The sequence below is a fragment of the Giraffa tippelskirchi genome, chromosome 13, assembly GCF_054371585.1.
Source record: "Giraffa tippelskirchi isolate mGirTip1 chromosome 13, T2T-mGirTip1v1.2.pri, whole genome shotgun sequence".
NCBI classification, from domain to species: domain Eukaryota; kingdom Metazoa; phylum Chordata; class Mammalia; order Artiodactyla; family Giraffidae; genus Giraffa; species Giraffa tippelskirchi.
In genome coordinates this window covers 21,260,761-21,278,160 of record NC_137287.1, presented here as the reverse complement: position 1 = coordinate 21,278,160, position 17,400 = coordinate 21,260,761, and the positions used below count along the sequence as shown (strand labels likewise).

The following is a 17,400-nucleotide window of genomic DNA, read 5'->3' as shown; positions in this document are numbered from 1 at the left end:
ATGATCTAACAAACCTTCATGTACTCAGCATCCAGTTTTAGGAATTATCCAACTTGTGGACAATTTTATTTCATCTAAAACCCCACCTACTTCATCTCACTCCATATGTTGGATTATACAGCTCTGTATTTTTTAAATTTTTTAATATGTAAGTTGTCAAACATATCCCAATCCTGACAAAACAGTACAATAAACCCCATGATCCTGCTTCCCAGCTTCAACAATTATCAGCACATGGCCAGCCTTGTTTCATCTGTCACCCTCTCATTGTCCTCATCCCAGCATTATTTGCAAGACACCTGAGACATTTCATCTGCATTTATTTCATCTGCAAATCATTTCATCTGCAAATATTCCACTGATTATCTCAAAAGGCAAGGAGGTGTTTTTTTAATTCAACCCCAACACCGTTATCACATCCCACAAAATTAACAATATTTTCTAATATTACTAAGCAACCAGTGTTCAGATTTCCAATTGTATAACAAATGTCAAAAACATTCTTTTAAGGATTTGTTCACATGTTGCTATTTGCTGATATATATCAACATCTCTCAAGTTTCTTTTCATCTGGAGGCCTTCTCCCCAACACCATCCATTTCTCTCTCATTTTCTTTGCAATTTCTTTGCTGAAGAAACCAGGTCATTTGTCTGTAGAGTCTTTCACAGCTAGATTTTGCAGCACTGTTTTTAATAACAAAACATTGGAACCAGGAGATGCTGTCCATCAAAAGACAGTCAGTTAAATAAATGAGGATATATCCACATAATGGAATTCATAAAAGCTGTGATTAATTTACACCAACCAGAAAGATGCAATAGATATTTATTAAATACATGCTCTGTGCCAGGTTCTATTCTAGGTGTTAGAGAGATAGCAATGAATAAAGCAAAATCTCTGCCCTTTCAGAACATATATTTTAATGGAGCATGACAGACAAAAGCCACATAAATGCATAGAATGTCAGGTGGCTGTAGGTGTGATGGAGAACAATACAGCAGGAAAAAAAGGAATAAGGAGTGTGAGGAGGTGGAGGAAAAGCAGGTGGCAATTTCAAATAAGATGCCAGAGAAGGCTATGAAGGGGTGACATAGGAACAAAGGCTAGGGGGAGGTGATGAGTGAGCAAGTTATGCAGATAAATGGAGGGAAAGAATTCAAGGCAAAAGGAACAGCCAGCGCAAAGGTCTTGGGGTGGGAGTGTACCTAATATGTTCATGCAACAGACAAGGAGGTCAGTGTGACTGGAGGGAGCCTGGGGAGAGGGGTAGGAGATGCAGTTCAAGGGGAGTCCAAGGCCCAGATTGTGCAGGACCCTGCAGACCTTCAGAAAGGGCGCTGGTTTTCACTTGGGCTGAGATGGAGTCACAGGAGAGTTTCCATCTGATAAAGCAATGTCAGTGAAGATAGCTTCTACACTCGCTATGTAGCTTGATACACTTCTCTTTGGCATAAACTCTGTCCACAGGGAAAGAAGTCGGGCCTTGCTGGACTATTTCTCTGTCACCATCTGAGGTCCTGCACATGATCTCATATGCTGAAGATCAGTCATCTTTCACTTGTCAGAGAGAGGACAGCTAGGGCCCCTCAGCTCTCCTGCTGAGACGAGACAGAGATCCGGGGTGGGTAGAGTTTATTAGGAAGAGGTTCCCCCCAGAAAGCCCGATTCTCTGGTGAGATCCCCACTTCCTGCCATCTAGCCTGGGTCCTGGCAGTCCGTCTGTCCTCTCAGTGACCCTAAAGCAAACTACAACTTGTTCTGCCTGTTCTGGTATCAATAAATGAAGTTTTATTTTGGCTGGTGTACAGCCACGCCCATTCAGCCGCATCACCTCCTTGGCTGCTTTAAGTTGGAGCAGAGGTGGGGAGCTGTGCCAAAGACCTTACAGCTCCAAAGCAGAAAATATTTGCTATCTGACCCTTTGCAGAAAACTTCACTCATCTGCCCCAGTGGAAATCAAGCCCCCTAAAGCCAGGATAAAGCTATGGTTTTTTCAGTAGTCATGTATGGATGTGAGAGTTGGACTATAAAGAAAGCTGAGCATGGAAGAATTGATGCTTTTGAACTGTGGTGTTGGAGAAGACTCTGAGAGTCCCTTGGACAGCAAGGAGATCCAACCAGTCCATTCTAAAGGAAATCAGTCCTGAATATTCATTGGAAGGACTGATTCTGAAGCTGAAACTCCAACACTTTGGCCACCTGATGCAAAGAACTGACTCCTTGGAAAAGACCCTGATGCTGGGAAAGATTGAAGATGGGAGGAGAAGGGGACAACAGAGGATGAGATGGTTGGATGGCATCACTGACTCGATGAACATGAGTTTGAGCAAGGTCCAGGAGTTGGTGATGGACATGGAGACTGCTGCAATCCATGGGGTCGCAATGAGTCAGACACGACTGAGCGACTGAACTGAACTGAAAGCCAGGATCCCCCAGTGAGGTTGCTTTGGGTCTTTGGAGAGTCACAGCCTGGTTCTGGCTGAGACTTGCTGCCATTCTGAGGAGCTCCTTCCTGGTCTGAGATGAGTGGTGGACACCCAGAGGCCCTCAGGTCCCCCTCCCCTTTTTCTTCCACTAGGCATGTGGGCCCTGCCTCCACACATCGCCCCTCACACACACACACACACACGTGCGCACACACGCACACACACCCGGAGTGCAGCCCCTGGGTTGTAGGGTTTCCGCCTGGATTCCTTCCTCTCGAACAACCAACCGAGGGCTCAGATCTCAGTTCTCCACTTACACGGACATGTTAGGTACCTTCTCAGTGCCAACAGCATCTCTCTTGAAGGCTGCAGAGAGAATCAGTTGCGATGGCACGCCGGGAGGCTGAATCAAGTTCCCAGCAGGAACTATGACCTTACACACTGCTGCCACTTATGCCCTCCTCCTACCCACTCCAGTATTCTTAGGCTTCCCTTGTGGTTCAGCTGGTAAATAATCCGCCTGCAATGCGGGAGACCTGGGTTCAATCCCTGGGTTGGGAAGATCCCCTGGAGAAGGGAAAGGTTACCCACTCCAGTGTTTTGGCCTGGAGAATCCCATGGACTGTATAGTCCATGGGGTTGCAAAGAGTCAGACACCACTGAGTGACTTTCACTTTCACTTACTCCATTTACTGAGCCAAGGTACAGTTCCACCCGGATGCAATCACGGACACTTCATCCCAGAACCAGCCCTAACAATTACAAGGCTTCCCCATCTCTGCCTCTGTGTCACATCACAGCCCAGCTGTCCTCAGAGAAGCCCTGTATGCTCAGGCACCAGTGGACATCTCAGGCTCCCCCCGTGACCCTCTCCCCTCCTCAGATAAAATCATGCCTCACTCCTCTGTGTGGTTTGAGATGGCCTGATGACACCCCAAAAGGAGTCTAAACAGGAATGGTAGGGACAAAATGAGATAACTCTGCTGACCCCCAGGCTGCCCAGAGCACCTCCTCTTCAGCAGGTGAAGAGATCCAGGTACCTCCCAGGAATCATGCCCATTTTCCAGCAGAGACTTTCCACTGCATTGGCCGATTTTTAAAATGGCCATCCTCCTGTGGGCTCAGTCTAGAAGCTGCCCCCTACTCTGGGCGACAGCATCACCCAGCTCTCAGAGCCTCTGTGACCACTGGGTGGATGTGATTCCTCTGGTCTCCCTCCTCATCACCATCTCAGGTGCTCACTTAGTATTCTCATCTTATTTCCAACCTGCAGCATCCCAGACGTTTCTGGGGCCAGAAGTCTTCCCAACACGTTTCCCAGACTCAAACTGCGTTACACTCCAATGTGTGGACAAAAGCTGCCTTTTATATCTCCTTTTAAAATGAGGGGGAAAACCATTTGGATGTGTTAATAACAGGGGTGAGTTAGTTAGTGTTAGATACTCAGTCATGTCCGACTCTTTGCGACCCCATGGACTGTAGCCTGCGAGGCTCCTCTGTTCATGGAATTCTCCAGGCAAGAATACTAGAGTGGGTTGCCATTCCCTCCTCCAAGGGATCTTCTCAACCCTGGGATCGAACCTAGATTTCCTGCTTTGCAGGTGAATTCTTTACTGTCTGAACCACCTGGGAAGCCCAAAGATGCAAAGTGTTAGTTGCTCAGTCAGTCCATGGAATTCTCCAGGCAACAGTGCTGAAATGGGTAGCCATTCTCTTCTCTAGAAGATCTTCCCAACTTGAGGATCAAACCCGGGTCTCCTGCATGGTAGGCACATTCTTTACTGTCTGAGCCACCAGGGAAGGGTCAGGGGAGAAGTTGCAGTGATCAGACTGAGTCTCCAAGTCCAAGCAGAATAATAACCATGTTCCAAAGTTAGCCCTGTGAGGTGGTCAGGCCACTTTGGGTTATAAAGTGATGAAGATTAGAAACAAATGGAAGGAAGGTAATCAAAAACATCTCCTGGTTGCTTCCATGTCCTGACTATTGTAAGTAGTGCTGCAGTGAACCTTGGGCTGCATGTGTCTTCTTGAATTCTAAGTTTTCTCGGGGTATATGCCCAAATGTCCATCAACAGACGAATGGATAAAGAAAATGTAGTTCGTATACACAATGGAATATTACTCAGTCATTAAAAGTAACAAAATCGGATCATTAGGAGAGACATGGATGGACCTTACAGATTGTCATAGAGAAGTAAGTCAGAAAGAGTAAAACAAATATTGTACATTAATGCATATTTGTGGAATCTAGAAAAATGGTACCAATGAACCTATTTGCAGGGCAGCCATAGAGACATAGATAGAGAGAGCATTTTAAAAATTGGCCAACTCAGTGGAAAATCTCTGCTGGAAAATGGGCTTGATTCCTGGGAGGTACCTGGGTCTCTTCACTTGCTGAAGAGGGGCTGCTCTGGGCAGGCTGTGGGGCAGCAGAGTTATCTCATTTTGACACCATTCGTGTTGGACTCCTTTTGGGTGTCATCAGCCCCACTCAAATCACACGGGAGTGAAGGGGCATATGGACACCTTGGGGGAACAGAGGGTGGGATGAACTGGGAGACTGGGATTGACATTTATCATGTCTAAAATATATAGCTAGAGGGAACCTGCTGTATAGCATAGGAGCTCAGCTTGTTGCTCTGTGGTGACCTAGAGGGGTAGAATGGGGGTAGGGAGGTGCCCGAGGGAGGGGATATATATATATATATATATATATATATATATATATATATACACACACACACAGCTGATTTACTTTGCTGCACAGCAGAAACTAACACAATATTGTAAAGCAACTGTACCCCAATAATAATAAAGAAACATTTTCTGAGCAGATGGGGGAGCTCAGCTTTCCCTACACCTCATTATTATATCTAGAATAGAAGCTAAAGGAAAGAAATTGTCCAGAATCTACCTAAGAGTGACGTACAAAGTCTTCGGTCAGCTGCAGCCCTGCCACATACAACCTGACACCTGACTAAGAATGGATATTCTAGTCCTGTTGGAACTTTTGTGTAGAAATGTGATGGACATGTTTTTCTACCCAGCACACTATCACCCCTGTTCTGGAAAAAAGCACTGTGGTTTTCATTTGTGGATCCACTTTCCCTCCCTTCCCCCCTCCCTTCTTCATCAGCATGTAAGTCCTTGACAGTTACATTCGGTTGATCCCACTCCCTTGCTCCAGGGATGGGCAAGTAAGCCAATGAGGGTGCTGCAAGTCCTTGGCCACAGTGATGAGTTCAGAGATGAGCAGATGCCCAGACTGAACCAATCAAAGCCAACAAGCATCATGCCAAAGGACTTAGCTTTCTGCTAGATAAGCAAGCTAAATGGATTTGAGTCTAATGCTATGGAGGACCCATCTTTGTCTCATTTGAAGATGGTCTGCCTGAGAATGAAGCCAACCTAGACAATCCAGCAGAACCAAGAGACAAGCCTTGACGATATCCCCAAATCTAGCCATGTCTAAAGCCAACTGAGCCCTTGACCTTTACAGTTCATAAGCTAATAAATTCTTTTCTCCGTCCCTTAAATCAAGAATTCTGCTTGATGCAAATATTTGCCAGCCACCAGGAAGTTAAGAAGGGGAGTTTAAGCATCCTTTCCCTCTAACCTGTGGAAAATCCCTTTTTGAGCACTTAGTAACCCTTGTCTTTTTTGGAGGGGAGGGGGAGGCTGGAAATTCAAAAGGTTAGCTTTCTTCCTCTCCTTTGGCCTTCTCTAATGAAATGAAAAAAAAATGGACAGGAGGGGAAACATTCCTTGACATGAAACAAATGAAAGTCTGTATTTTCTAAATAAGTCATTGATTTTGATAAGAAACTCATGAAAATCCCAAAAGAGATTCAGGGAAAAGGCAAAAACAATTTATACAAATGCCAGGCAGCGAGGAGGGACTATATGAGCCCAGGCATCTCCTGGGTGCCCGGATCAGCCTAACCCACTGAGCAGCATCTCAGTTTCCAGAGAGTTCCCGTGGCCCACAGGGTGATAGCTTCCCGTATGAGATGTGAAGGAAGAACATCTCCAAATTGAGGAGAAGGTTTCCCTAGCAGCCTTGTTTCTCCTGTCCCCCTGATAGCATCCTTACCACTTTTCAAGGGATATGGGCTGTATGGAGATGGAGAGGTTGTATGGAAAGATGGAGAATGGACCAAGAGAACTGTAAATTTTTCTATATAAAAAATAACTATTTGCTTTATACAAGTTTTATGAGCTTTGTATCCTTTACTGTTACACGTCCTATTTCCATGATGCCAGATGACACTCTGAGGTCCATAAAATTTGCAGAAATTCTCTAAACCAGAGTGGACTCTGATCTTCTCCATATGACTCTAAAGCCAGGCAACCTCATCAACTAAGCAAGTGAGGAGAGTCCTGGTACTTCTTCCTTTTTCTTTAGCCAAACTCTGCGGCTTACAGGATCTTAGTTCCCCAACCAGAGATGGAGCCTGGACCCTCTGCGGTGAAAGCACCGAGTCCTAGCCACTGGACCATCAGGGAGTTCCCAGTCCTGGTATTTCTATCAGCTCACACAGGTTGGCAAACACCGGCTTCACTCAGCTCATCCAAATCCCTCCTGCCCTTTTGTCCTTCCTGTTCAGTGTTGATTTCTGAAGTGAAGTGTTGTTCAAAAGTTGACCTCCATTGAGTTCCAAAACCCCCACTCCAAGACTGTATATCAGTTCCCCTGCTGAGACAGGCAGTCCCTGAGGGCTCACTCTCCCCACGGATAAGGAAGCAATCATACTAAGCCCTCTCTTCTCCAAGGCCATGAATACAGAAATAATTTATTCATGCAATAACCATAATAATAATCCATGCAACAATGAACTTTCTTTTTGTGCACTTTTTCTGTGGCTGCACTCAATCAGGAAGGGAGAATACAAAGATAAACCAAGCTTGGTCTCTGCCCTTGAGGAGTTCATGGAAATCTAAGCAAACAGGAAAAGGATGCCGCCCTTGTAAAACCATCAACTGTTAATAGAATTCCATATGAAGTTTAGTTTCTAGATTGTCCACCTTCCTCTTTTCCACTTTTGTGCTCCTCCGAGTGGTCTGTCATTGTCTCCCTCTCTCCCCAACCCTGCCCCCATCTGCCCAAGGCTTTCCCCATTCTCCCCACCTCCCCCAGGTCCTGAAGCAATGCTGAAAAAGCTTTCCCTCCTGTGATGCAGGGCAGGGTGGATTTTCCCGCACTCAACTCCAGCAGCACCCATGGCTTCTTTCCCGCAGTTCCCACTGCACACCTACCCCCTCCCCTCTTGGAGGGCAGCGTTAGTCACAGAGCCACATCTGTGATCTGGGGGCCCCGGAGCTCACTCCCCACTGTCTCCCTACATTGCATCTCCTTTTCTGTGACTCTGATCTGAATCTGATACCCAGTGATAACTGGATAATTGCTGGATCATCCCATGCTCTGAGCTCTAACTCTCCATAGTTTTTACCTGCAGCATTCCTCCCTTCCATTACTGATGTTCTGGCATCAGCTGAGGAATAGAAGCACATCCCTCAATCCTGCCTAGAGCCCACGTCAAGGAATGGCTTCCTCTGGAGAGACAAATAGGACTGTCCAGTGAGTGATCCTCGAAGTTCAGCCTTTCTGGCAGTGGGCTAGAGGGATCAGGGTTCCCACTGCTCTCAGAGGCCAGGCTGCGACTCACGTCCAACTTCCACAAAGATCCTGCAGGTACCAGAAGCTGGAGGTCCCTCGCTATTCCTGTGCAGCTGGAATCTAAAGACAGATGACATGTGACAGAGCCTTATGTCCCCCTACACACAAGGCTATGTGGGCAAAGGTGCTATAAAAGCAGGTCTTCCCTGGAGTACGCCCCCATGTTAGGCACAGGCCACTCTGTAGGATGATGAGAGAATAGACAGGGCTTGCCTCATCCTGGTGGCTCTTAGCTTGCCAGAGGACTACCAAGGACTGATCCAAGGACTGATCCCCACCACACCATGCAGTATTTGCTCTCACTTACTCAACCACCACCAGTCAATTCTAAAGGAAATCGGTCCTGAATATTCATTGGAAGAACTGATGCTGAAGCTGAAGCTCCAATACTTTGGCCACGTGATGCGAATAACTGACTTATTGGTAAAGAGCCTCATGCTAGGAAAGATTGAAGGCAAGAGAAGGGGACAGCTGAGGATGAGATGGTTGGATGGCATCACTGATTCAATGAACATGAGTTTGAGCAAGCTCTGGGAGTTGATGATGGACAGGGAAGCCTGGCATCCTGTAGTCCATGTGGTCACAAAGAGTCGGACACAAATGAGTGACTGAACTGCAATGTCTGCAATGTCTCTTGCAGAGCATCTCTATTTCCTGGGGTTGCTGTAACAAAGTACCAACAACCAGGTGGCTTACAACAACCAAAATGTATTGTCTCACGGTTCTGAGGGTTAGAAGTTCAGGATCAAGGTGTTAGCTAGGCCGTGCTTTCTAGGGGAGAATCCTTCCTGGCCTCTTCTAGCTTCTCTGGTTTGCTGGTTTTCCTTGACTTATAAACACATCACTCCAATCACATGGCCATCCTCTTCCAGTGTGTCTTATCATCTTCTTCCCTCTTTGCATGAATGTCTCTCTGTCCAAATTTTCCTCTTTTTATAAAGACACTAGTCATTTTGGATTAAAGTCCAATGATGACCTCATTTTAACTTGATTACCTCTGTTAAGACCATTTCTAAATAAGGTCATATTCTGAAGTACAAGGGGTTAAAACGTCAACATATCTTTTGGAGGGGGACACAGTTCAGCCCATAAAAGAGAGTCTCCCCAGCAAGATCCACCTGCCTTCCAAATGTATCATCAAATCTCTGTCTATCCCCAATGGGCTGCACCCAAGACTCCATGTGACATACCCCAGGGCACACATTCTGGCCCACAGAGCCTGCCAACCTGGGCACTTAGTGCCTGCCCAGTCATCCTAATTGCCAGTCTTCTAAAATATTTATTTATTTGGCTGTGCCAGGTCTTAGTTGCAGCATGCAAGATACTTTAGTTGCAGCAATGTGAATTTTTATTTGTGGCACATGGGATCTAGTTCCCTAACCAGGCATCAAACCCAGGTCCCCTGCATTGGGAGCTCAGAGTCTGGATCACCAGACTCTGATCCAGTCACTGGATCACCAGGTGATGATGGTTTAGTCGCTAAGTCGTGTCCGACTCTTGGCGCCCCCATGGACTGTAGCCTGCCAGGCTCCTCTGTCCATGGGATTCTCCAGGCAAGAATACTGGGGTGGGTTGTCATTTTCTTCTTTAGGGGGTCTTCCCTATCCAGGGATCAAACCTGGGTTTCCTGCATTGCAGACAGATTCTTTACGAGCTGAGCTACCAGGGAAGTTCCTCGGTTATCAATCTTCATTATCTTACCAGACTCCAGTTTGAGTATTAATCTGATTAATTCATGGTAGACCTGATGCCTGATGCTGGGAAAGATTGAAGGCAAAAGGAAAAGAGGGTGGCAGAGAATGAGATGTTTAGATAGCATCACTGACACCACAGACATAAATTTGAACAAACTTCAAGAGATAGTGAAGAACAGGGAAGCCTGGCGTGTTGCAGTCCATGGGGTTGCAAAGAGTCGGACACAACTTAGTGACTAAATGGTAACAACAACAGCAGTAAAATTATTGGGACAAAGCTGCTGAATAAATCCTGGAGGCTTCTAGTCAACTATCCACTTCAGTCAGCATATGCTGAGTGTCATATTCACTAAGATCTCAAAAATGAAAAAGAGAAAGAAAAAAGAAACCATCCAAAGCCATCATGTATGTGAAATTCACTTAAACTGCCTCTTTTAATGAGTAGGGCACCTCCCTACCACTTGGTACAGAGAGGTTATTAAGATGATGGGAAGGATGGCTGAATTGGTCGGTGACTAATGAAATACTTCAAATACACATAGTTCCTTCGAGCTTGCTGGGGACAGCATAGTCTCACTGTCACGTGGAGAAAGCATCATGACATTAATAAAACCTCAAAGGTGTTGTGATCCATCCTGGGCTCTGGCTTTTCTGTGTTTAACCCTAGAACCTAAAGGGATACAGTCACCGCACCTCACCACAGCCCAAGTGGATTATTTCCTCTTTCCTTTCCAGCTGCTCCTCCAATTCCTAAATCAATGGGACCCTTTCTGCCACTGCCCTGGCACCACTCACGGTCTCATCCAGCTGGGACAGGCCTGGTAAAACCCCAACAGCTGCGAGTCTAAGAAACAAGGAGTGAGAGAGACATAAGCCATTCCAGCTGGGTGGAGAGCCTGGCACGAGGATAGATCTGAAATGATGCAACCCTAAATTGATAATCCTTGTCAAAAGCCTTCTGTTTGGCATCCCCTATCTCATTCTGTTCAATTATTCATTCATTAGAAAGACACATCAAATTTTTTACTAAAGAAGGTTGAACTCTAGTTTGAAACCCATTATTTTTCTCAATTATTCCTCTTCCTCCTGGTTCCTTCCTCCAGCCTATGTATTCTAGATATTACATCGGAAAGGAGTGCAGCTAACTACACTGAATTTTCCAACAGATGTCTGTCATAAAATCACTCCCTCATGTGAATCTTCTGGCCAGGGTCCAGATCTACAACGCCTAGTGCTCACTTTGTGCTCTGCTTTTCAAGTAAAGGAAAACACCCAAGAGTTGAGAGTCTTTAAAGCTTATTAAGTGGAGGATTTACTTAGTTTCTGTGCTACATTTCTGAGAGCCTGGCTATAGCTTCCCCTCTCCAACCCCAAAAGCATTTCCATTAACTCTTTTTGTGGAGTCTACATTAAGAATTTCCCAAACATAAAGGAAATTCTTAGCTACAAGTTTTTTTGCTGCTAAATTAAATTTAAATTCCAGTTACTAAACACATGCTATGTATTGAACATGATGGGGAAATGCCAAAAAAAAAAAAAAAGGTCGGGGTGGGGGTGGAATCTTAGTTCCTGCCTCCTGGGGCTGATAGATTGAGAGACATACACAAATAAGTGAGCTACAGCAGGTTCTGCTAAATGCTGTGCTGGGGGCATGTAGCAGATACAATGTGGGCTGCCCAGATCTTCCCAGATAACTTCATCCCCTGCTGCCACAGGTGTTGGTGGCCATCAGTTCACAGCTGGATTCATCTGCAGGTGCAGCCGTCAGCTGAGGGAATCTGGCTTGCTCATGGTAATGCCTCCTCTCTAGGGGCAGCCACATGCAATGACAGGCTGGTGTGGGGACATCTCTGCAGAGCAGCCATGGTCTCTCTTTTAACTCCCTCCACTCCTTCCTGCCTCTCCAGCTCCCTATCTCACCTACAGGCAAATTTCTGCCTCAGAGTCCATTTCCTTAGAACCCAAGCTATGATGGGTACGAAGAGCAAAGGAATTTACTCAAACCAGAAAATCTGGAAAGGCATTTTGGACATTTATTCAGCCAGTGGTTATTAAGTACCTTGTCTGACCTGGCACCATTTCAGGCACTGTGGGCACAATAGCTCACTGGGCAGATCTGGTTACTGCATTCACAAACAAGAGATAAGTGCAAAGAAGTAAAGAAAGTGGTATTGGCTAATATACAATAGGAAGTCATAGGAAAGGGCTCCTTCGGGCAGGGTGGCCTTCCCCCAAAATGTCAAAGGGGTTGGCCATGATCAGATACAGGGGAAGTGAGTCTAGGTGAAGGACATGGCAAGTGCAAAGGCCCTGAGACAAGAACAAGCTGGGTATGTCTAAGGAATGAAATGAAGACCCATATGATAGACTTCCCTGGTGGTAGAGTGGATGAGAATCTGACTGCCAGTGCAGGAGACACAGGTTCAATCCCTGGTCCAGGAAGATCCCACATGCTACAGAGCGACTAAGCCCATGTGCCACAACTACTGAGCCCGTGCTCTAGAGCCTGGGAGCTGCAACTACTGAAGCCTGTGTGCCTAGAGCCTGTGCTCCAGAACAAGAGAAGGCAGGGCAATGAGAAGCCTGTGCACCACAATGAAGAGTAGCCCCTGCCTGCAGTAATAGAGAAAGCCCACTGCAGCAACACAGTGTACCCAAAAATAAACTAAATAAATAAAAAGTTAAAAAAAAAAAAAAAAGACCCATGTGACAAGATGAGAGCAGGCTCAGGAGAAAGACGGTGGGGCCCAGATCATGTAAGGCCTTGAAGATTAGGCATCTGGATTGTACTCTAAGGAAGATGAAAAGGCATTGGCAGTTTCAAGGTGGGGAGTATTTTCTGCAGTTTAGGAAGATGGAAGATGATTCTGGTTGTTAGGTAAAGAAGGCAGGGAGACCTGCTGGGAAGTTTTATTGCAGTGTGGGTTAAAGGTGACAGTGACTTGGGCTAAGGAGGTGGCAGAGGAAACAGAAAGTGTTAGAGGGATCCTGGTCCCACACTTAGGACAGACAGCAGGACTTGCTGACATTTTGCCAGGCATGTGAGGAAGAGCTACAAGGCCAGGATGCCTTCCAGATTTGATCCTTTGGCAACTGGATGGACAGTGATGCCATTTACTAAAATGAGGAAGAAAGATGAGTAGGCAGTTTAAAGATAGAGGTTAGATGAAAAGGATTCTGGATGGAGGTAACATTGATGCCATCGAGATAGGAAAATATAGCAGACATTTGAGAATCTGCTGCTCATCTAGTGAGTCTAATGTGGTTGGTATATAGAGTGTGTGGGGTGGGCAGGAGAGGTTGGAAGAAGTCATTCAACTGAATAAAGAACCCAGAGAGAAAATCAGATTTGAGAGAAAAAGGTCATTGAGTGTGCGCTGGGCATTTTAAGTCGGTGGTCCTCTGGATGGAAAGTGCTATTGGCAACTCGAAGTACTTAGCTGGAGTTCCAGGGAGAAGTCAAGGCAGAGGCTTGTAGCAGTGATTCCTGTGGGCGGGGCTAAGATCACACAGGCAGACACACCTGTGTGATGGGGGCAGGGCTGAGGGGAGTCCTGGAGAGCCGTGTTAGGGGGCAGGGTGGGGAGCAGGCAGCAAAGGAGCCTTTGGGTCAAGTCAAGAACATCAGGACAGCTCCAGATCGCTCAGGGTCATGGGAGCCAAAAGAGGAAAGACTTTTGAAAAGTGCAAGCTTCATTAAAAACTAGCCACCCACTCTCCACTGCATCTAGAAGTCTTCCTGACAAGTGTGGCCTCAGGGGCCTGCTCCCTTTTATGGAAAGAGCCTTCTGCACCTCCAGCGGAGCCCAAGTCCTTATGGCCAGAGAGGACTCCCAGGGACTAAAGCCTCCCTCCCACAACTTCATCCCTTCTGCTTTATCCCCTTTGTTTCTCATAAGGGTGTGGCTTGGAGGCACTGCCCTCTGGGTTAACCGGAAGGCAATTTACAGCAATAGTTCTCACACTTCCCATGTATGTAACTTGCTGGTTGCTGCTGCTTCTAAGTCGCTTCAGTTGTGTCCGACTCTGTGCGACCCCATGGACGGTAGCCCACCAGGCTCCCCCATCCCTGGGATTCTCCAGGCAAGAACACTGGAGTAGGTTGCCATTTCCTTCTCCAATGCGTGAAAGTGAAGTCCCTCAGTCATGTCCGACTCTTCGCGACCCCATGACTGCAGCCTACCAGGCTCCTCCGTCCATGGGGAGAGCTTGTTAAACTGCAAACCCAAGCCTAGAGGTTTGGGTTCAGAAGTGTGAGATGGGGCCCAAGGGTCTGTATTTCTAACAAGCTGCCAGCTGCTGTTGCTAGTACAGGGCTGTGGACCACACTTGGAGTTGCATTGCCTTAAAGCATCCTGGACTGAAATACTGACTTCTTGTAGGCAGGCTTCTGGAGATGTACTAAGATAATAAAAATAATAGTGAATATTCATTGAGCTCCTACTATGTGCTTCTCACTGCTAAGTGCTTCCTATGTATTATTTTATTTAATCTTAAAACAGTGGTATCAGGAGGTACAATTATTAGTCTCATCTGTTCTCAGAGAGTTTGAGTAATTTTCCCAAGGCCACACAGCTTTAGCAGTGTTGAGGTGTTTTTCTGTCCCTCTGAGCCTGTGACCTCACCCAGTGCTTACATCAAATGTCCAAGTGGACGGGACTTGCCAGGAACCCAGCCTGCTGAGGACTATGCCAGCCCCGCTGGGTGGCCCTGAGACCTCTTGTTATGAAACTGGCTATCTGTCCCCTGCCATGATGGTTCTCATCATGCCCCACCATTGACACACACACCAGTGGAATTCACAATATGCCTCCGCAGACACAGCAAAATTTCCACCTTGCACATGGGTGAAGTGTCAAAGAAACAGGAAGCAACTATAAATCATGACTCACAAGCAGTCCAATAATTCCCAACTATCACTGTTAAGACAACAACATCACAGCAACAATCAATCACAATGAACTATGGCCAAGATGAGAGAGTCTGCCTATATGCGTGAGTCTTAACACACTAACTGTGGTGCAGAGGGGGTGAGAGCAATGTGCCATGAGTGCAACCTTAAACCTACTCTAATTTGGGGGGACTTCCCCAAAGGTACAGTGGTTAAAACTCCACCTTCTAATGCAGGGGTTGCAGGTTCGATCTCTGGTCAGAGAACTAAGATCCCACACGCCTCAGGGTCCAGCCAAAAAATTAAATTAAATAAATAGATAAAACATGTTTAAAAGAAGAGTCACTCTAATTTTGGGAGTCGGAAAGTAAATCATTTGATCACCTCTTGTCTGCCCACCTGATTGACATCTATGTTTTTACCTGCCTGTTATCCATTGCACTTCCAACTCAGCCTGAGGAATGAGCCTTCCCTCTATCTCAGGCAGACTGGGTAGAGGCATCCAGACCTGGTGCTAGAGGTGAGCATGTGGCCAGGACTTGGCCACTGAGCGCCCAAGACTCCCCAGCCCTGACTGTTGCTTCAGGGATGGTCACCTCACACGAGCAGGGCCAGTCAGACTCGGGGCTGGGACCTCAGCCAGGCCTCTGAGAAATAAGAACCTCTCCTGTCTCTCGACCTTAAAGCTGAGAGGATGAAGTCCCAGAGCTGCTGGGGTCCACACAGAGTTGGAGGACTACATAATTTATCACCCAAATCTGAACACTTTTGAAGGTAAAAGGAGATGCCGTTAATAATTATGCTGGTGTTTAGTCTTCCACTCATGTCCGACTCTTTGCGACCCCATGGACTGTAGCCACCAGGCTCCTCTGTCCACGGCGATTCTCCAGGTAAGAATACTGGAGTGGGTTGCCATGCCCTCCTCCAGAGGATCTTCCCTACCCAAGGATCGAACCCAGGTCTCCTGCATTGCAGGTGGATACTTTACTGTCTGAGCCACCAGGGAAGCCCCAATTATGCTGGACAACAGGTAAATATTCATATTTTCCTAGTCAAAATGGAGAGATTCTATTCATGAGAAAAGCTGACAGCAAGGAAGATGGAACTCAGAAATAGAGAGAAACTGGATTTTGCTGATTGGTTTTGTTATTTAATAATTTGTTAAATTATTAAAATACTTTGGCCACCTGATGCAGAGAACTGACTCATTGGAAAAGATCCTAATACTGTGCAAAGTTGAAGGCAGGAGGACAAGGGGATGACAGAGGATGAGATGGTTGGATGGCATCACCGACTCGATGGACATGAGCTTGAGCAAACTCTGGGAGTTGGTGATGGACAGGGAAGCCTGGTGTGCTGCAGTCCATGGGGTCAAAAAGAGTTGTTTACTTAGGGTTCATGTTTGATGTTGTACATTCTGTGGGTATGGACAAATGTACAATGACATATAGCCATTTTTATAGTATCATACAGAGTAGTTTCACTGCCCTAAAAATCCTCAGTGTCCTGTCTATCCATTCCTCTCTTCCTCTGAACACCTGATAACCACTCACCTTTTTAATGTCTCCATAGCTTTGCAGAGTCACACATGGCTGAGCGCTGGAACAACAAGCTTTGCTTGATCCAAAATGCTGTACAGCTGGAATCATGCATTAGGTAGACTTTTCAGATCGGCTTCTTTCACTTGGTAATATGCATTAAGTTTCCTCTGTGTCTTTTTGTGGCTTGATATGTCATTTATTTTTAGCACTGAATGACAGCCCATTGTCTGGATGGACCACTGCTTATTTATCCATTCACTTACTGAAGGACAACTCGGTTGCTTCCAAGTTTTGGCAATTACTAAGAAAGATGTTATAAACATCCACGTGCCAGTTTTTGTGAAGACATAAGTTTTTAACTCATTTTCCTAAACACCAAGGATTTAACAGACTTTTTATTTTGGAACAATTTTGGATTTACAGAAAAACTGCAAAGACACAACAGAGAGTTGCCATATACCCTTCGCCCAGTTTCCCCTAATGTTAACTTCTTACATCACCAACTATATTTATCACAGCTAAGAAAACATGTATACATCACTACTAACTGAAGCCCAGACCATTCAGATTTCACCAGCTTTTCCATTAATGACATTTTCTGTTTCAGGATCCTATCCAGGAGACCACATTATATTTAGCTGTCACATCTCCTTAGGTTCCTCGAGTCTGTGATGGTTTCTCAGTCTTTTTGTTTGTTTGTTTTTCACAGCATTGAGAGTTTTACAGAGTACTGGTCAGGTATTTTGTGGAATTTCTCTTAATTTGGGTTTCTCTGATGTTTTTCTCATGATTAGACTGGAGTCAGGGGCTTCAAGGAAAATACCCCAGAAGTGAAGTGCCCTTCCCAACACAGCACAGCAAGATATACATATTGTCAATATGACTTGTCACCGGCCATGTTGACTTTGATCACTTGGCCAACATGATGTTTACCAGGCTTTTTTGCTTAAAGTTGCCTTGTTTAGTCTCCCCTGTCCATACTCTGTTCTTTGGAAGCATGAAATTAAATCTAGACCATGCTCCAGAGCAGAGGTAATTAAGCTCCAAATGCTGACTAGTGGTAGTTTTGAGTCCCCGGATCCAGCTATAATTGAAGCCAAACACCCCCAGCCATTTTCGTTTCCATGAGTTAATATGTTCTTTTGTTGCTGGAACTAATTTAAGTTGAAT

At 45.9% G+C, this 17,400-nt stretch overlaps 1 protein-coding gene across 2 annotated transcripts in view; it reads left to right on the top strand.

The window, feature by feature from the left end:
• Nucleotides 1-2,058: 2,058 nt before the first annotated feature.
• SCNN1G (sodium channel epithelial 1 subunit gamma) overlaps nt 2,059-17,400 on the top strand; it is a 212,458-nt gene continuing 197,116 nt past the window's right edge. For both annotated transcript variants that reach the window (XM_081554539.1, XM_081554538.1), the window contains exon 1: nt 2,059-2,092. The gene's annotated coding sequence lies outside the window, so the exon portion shown is untranslated. The remainder of the gene's footprint in view (nt 2,093-17,400) is intronic.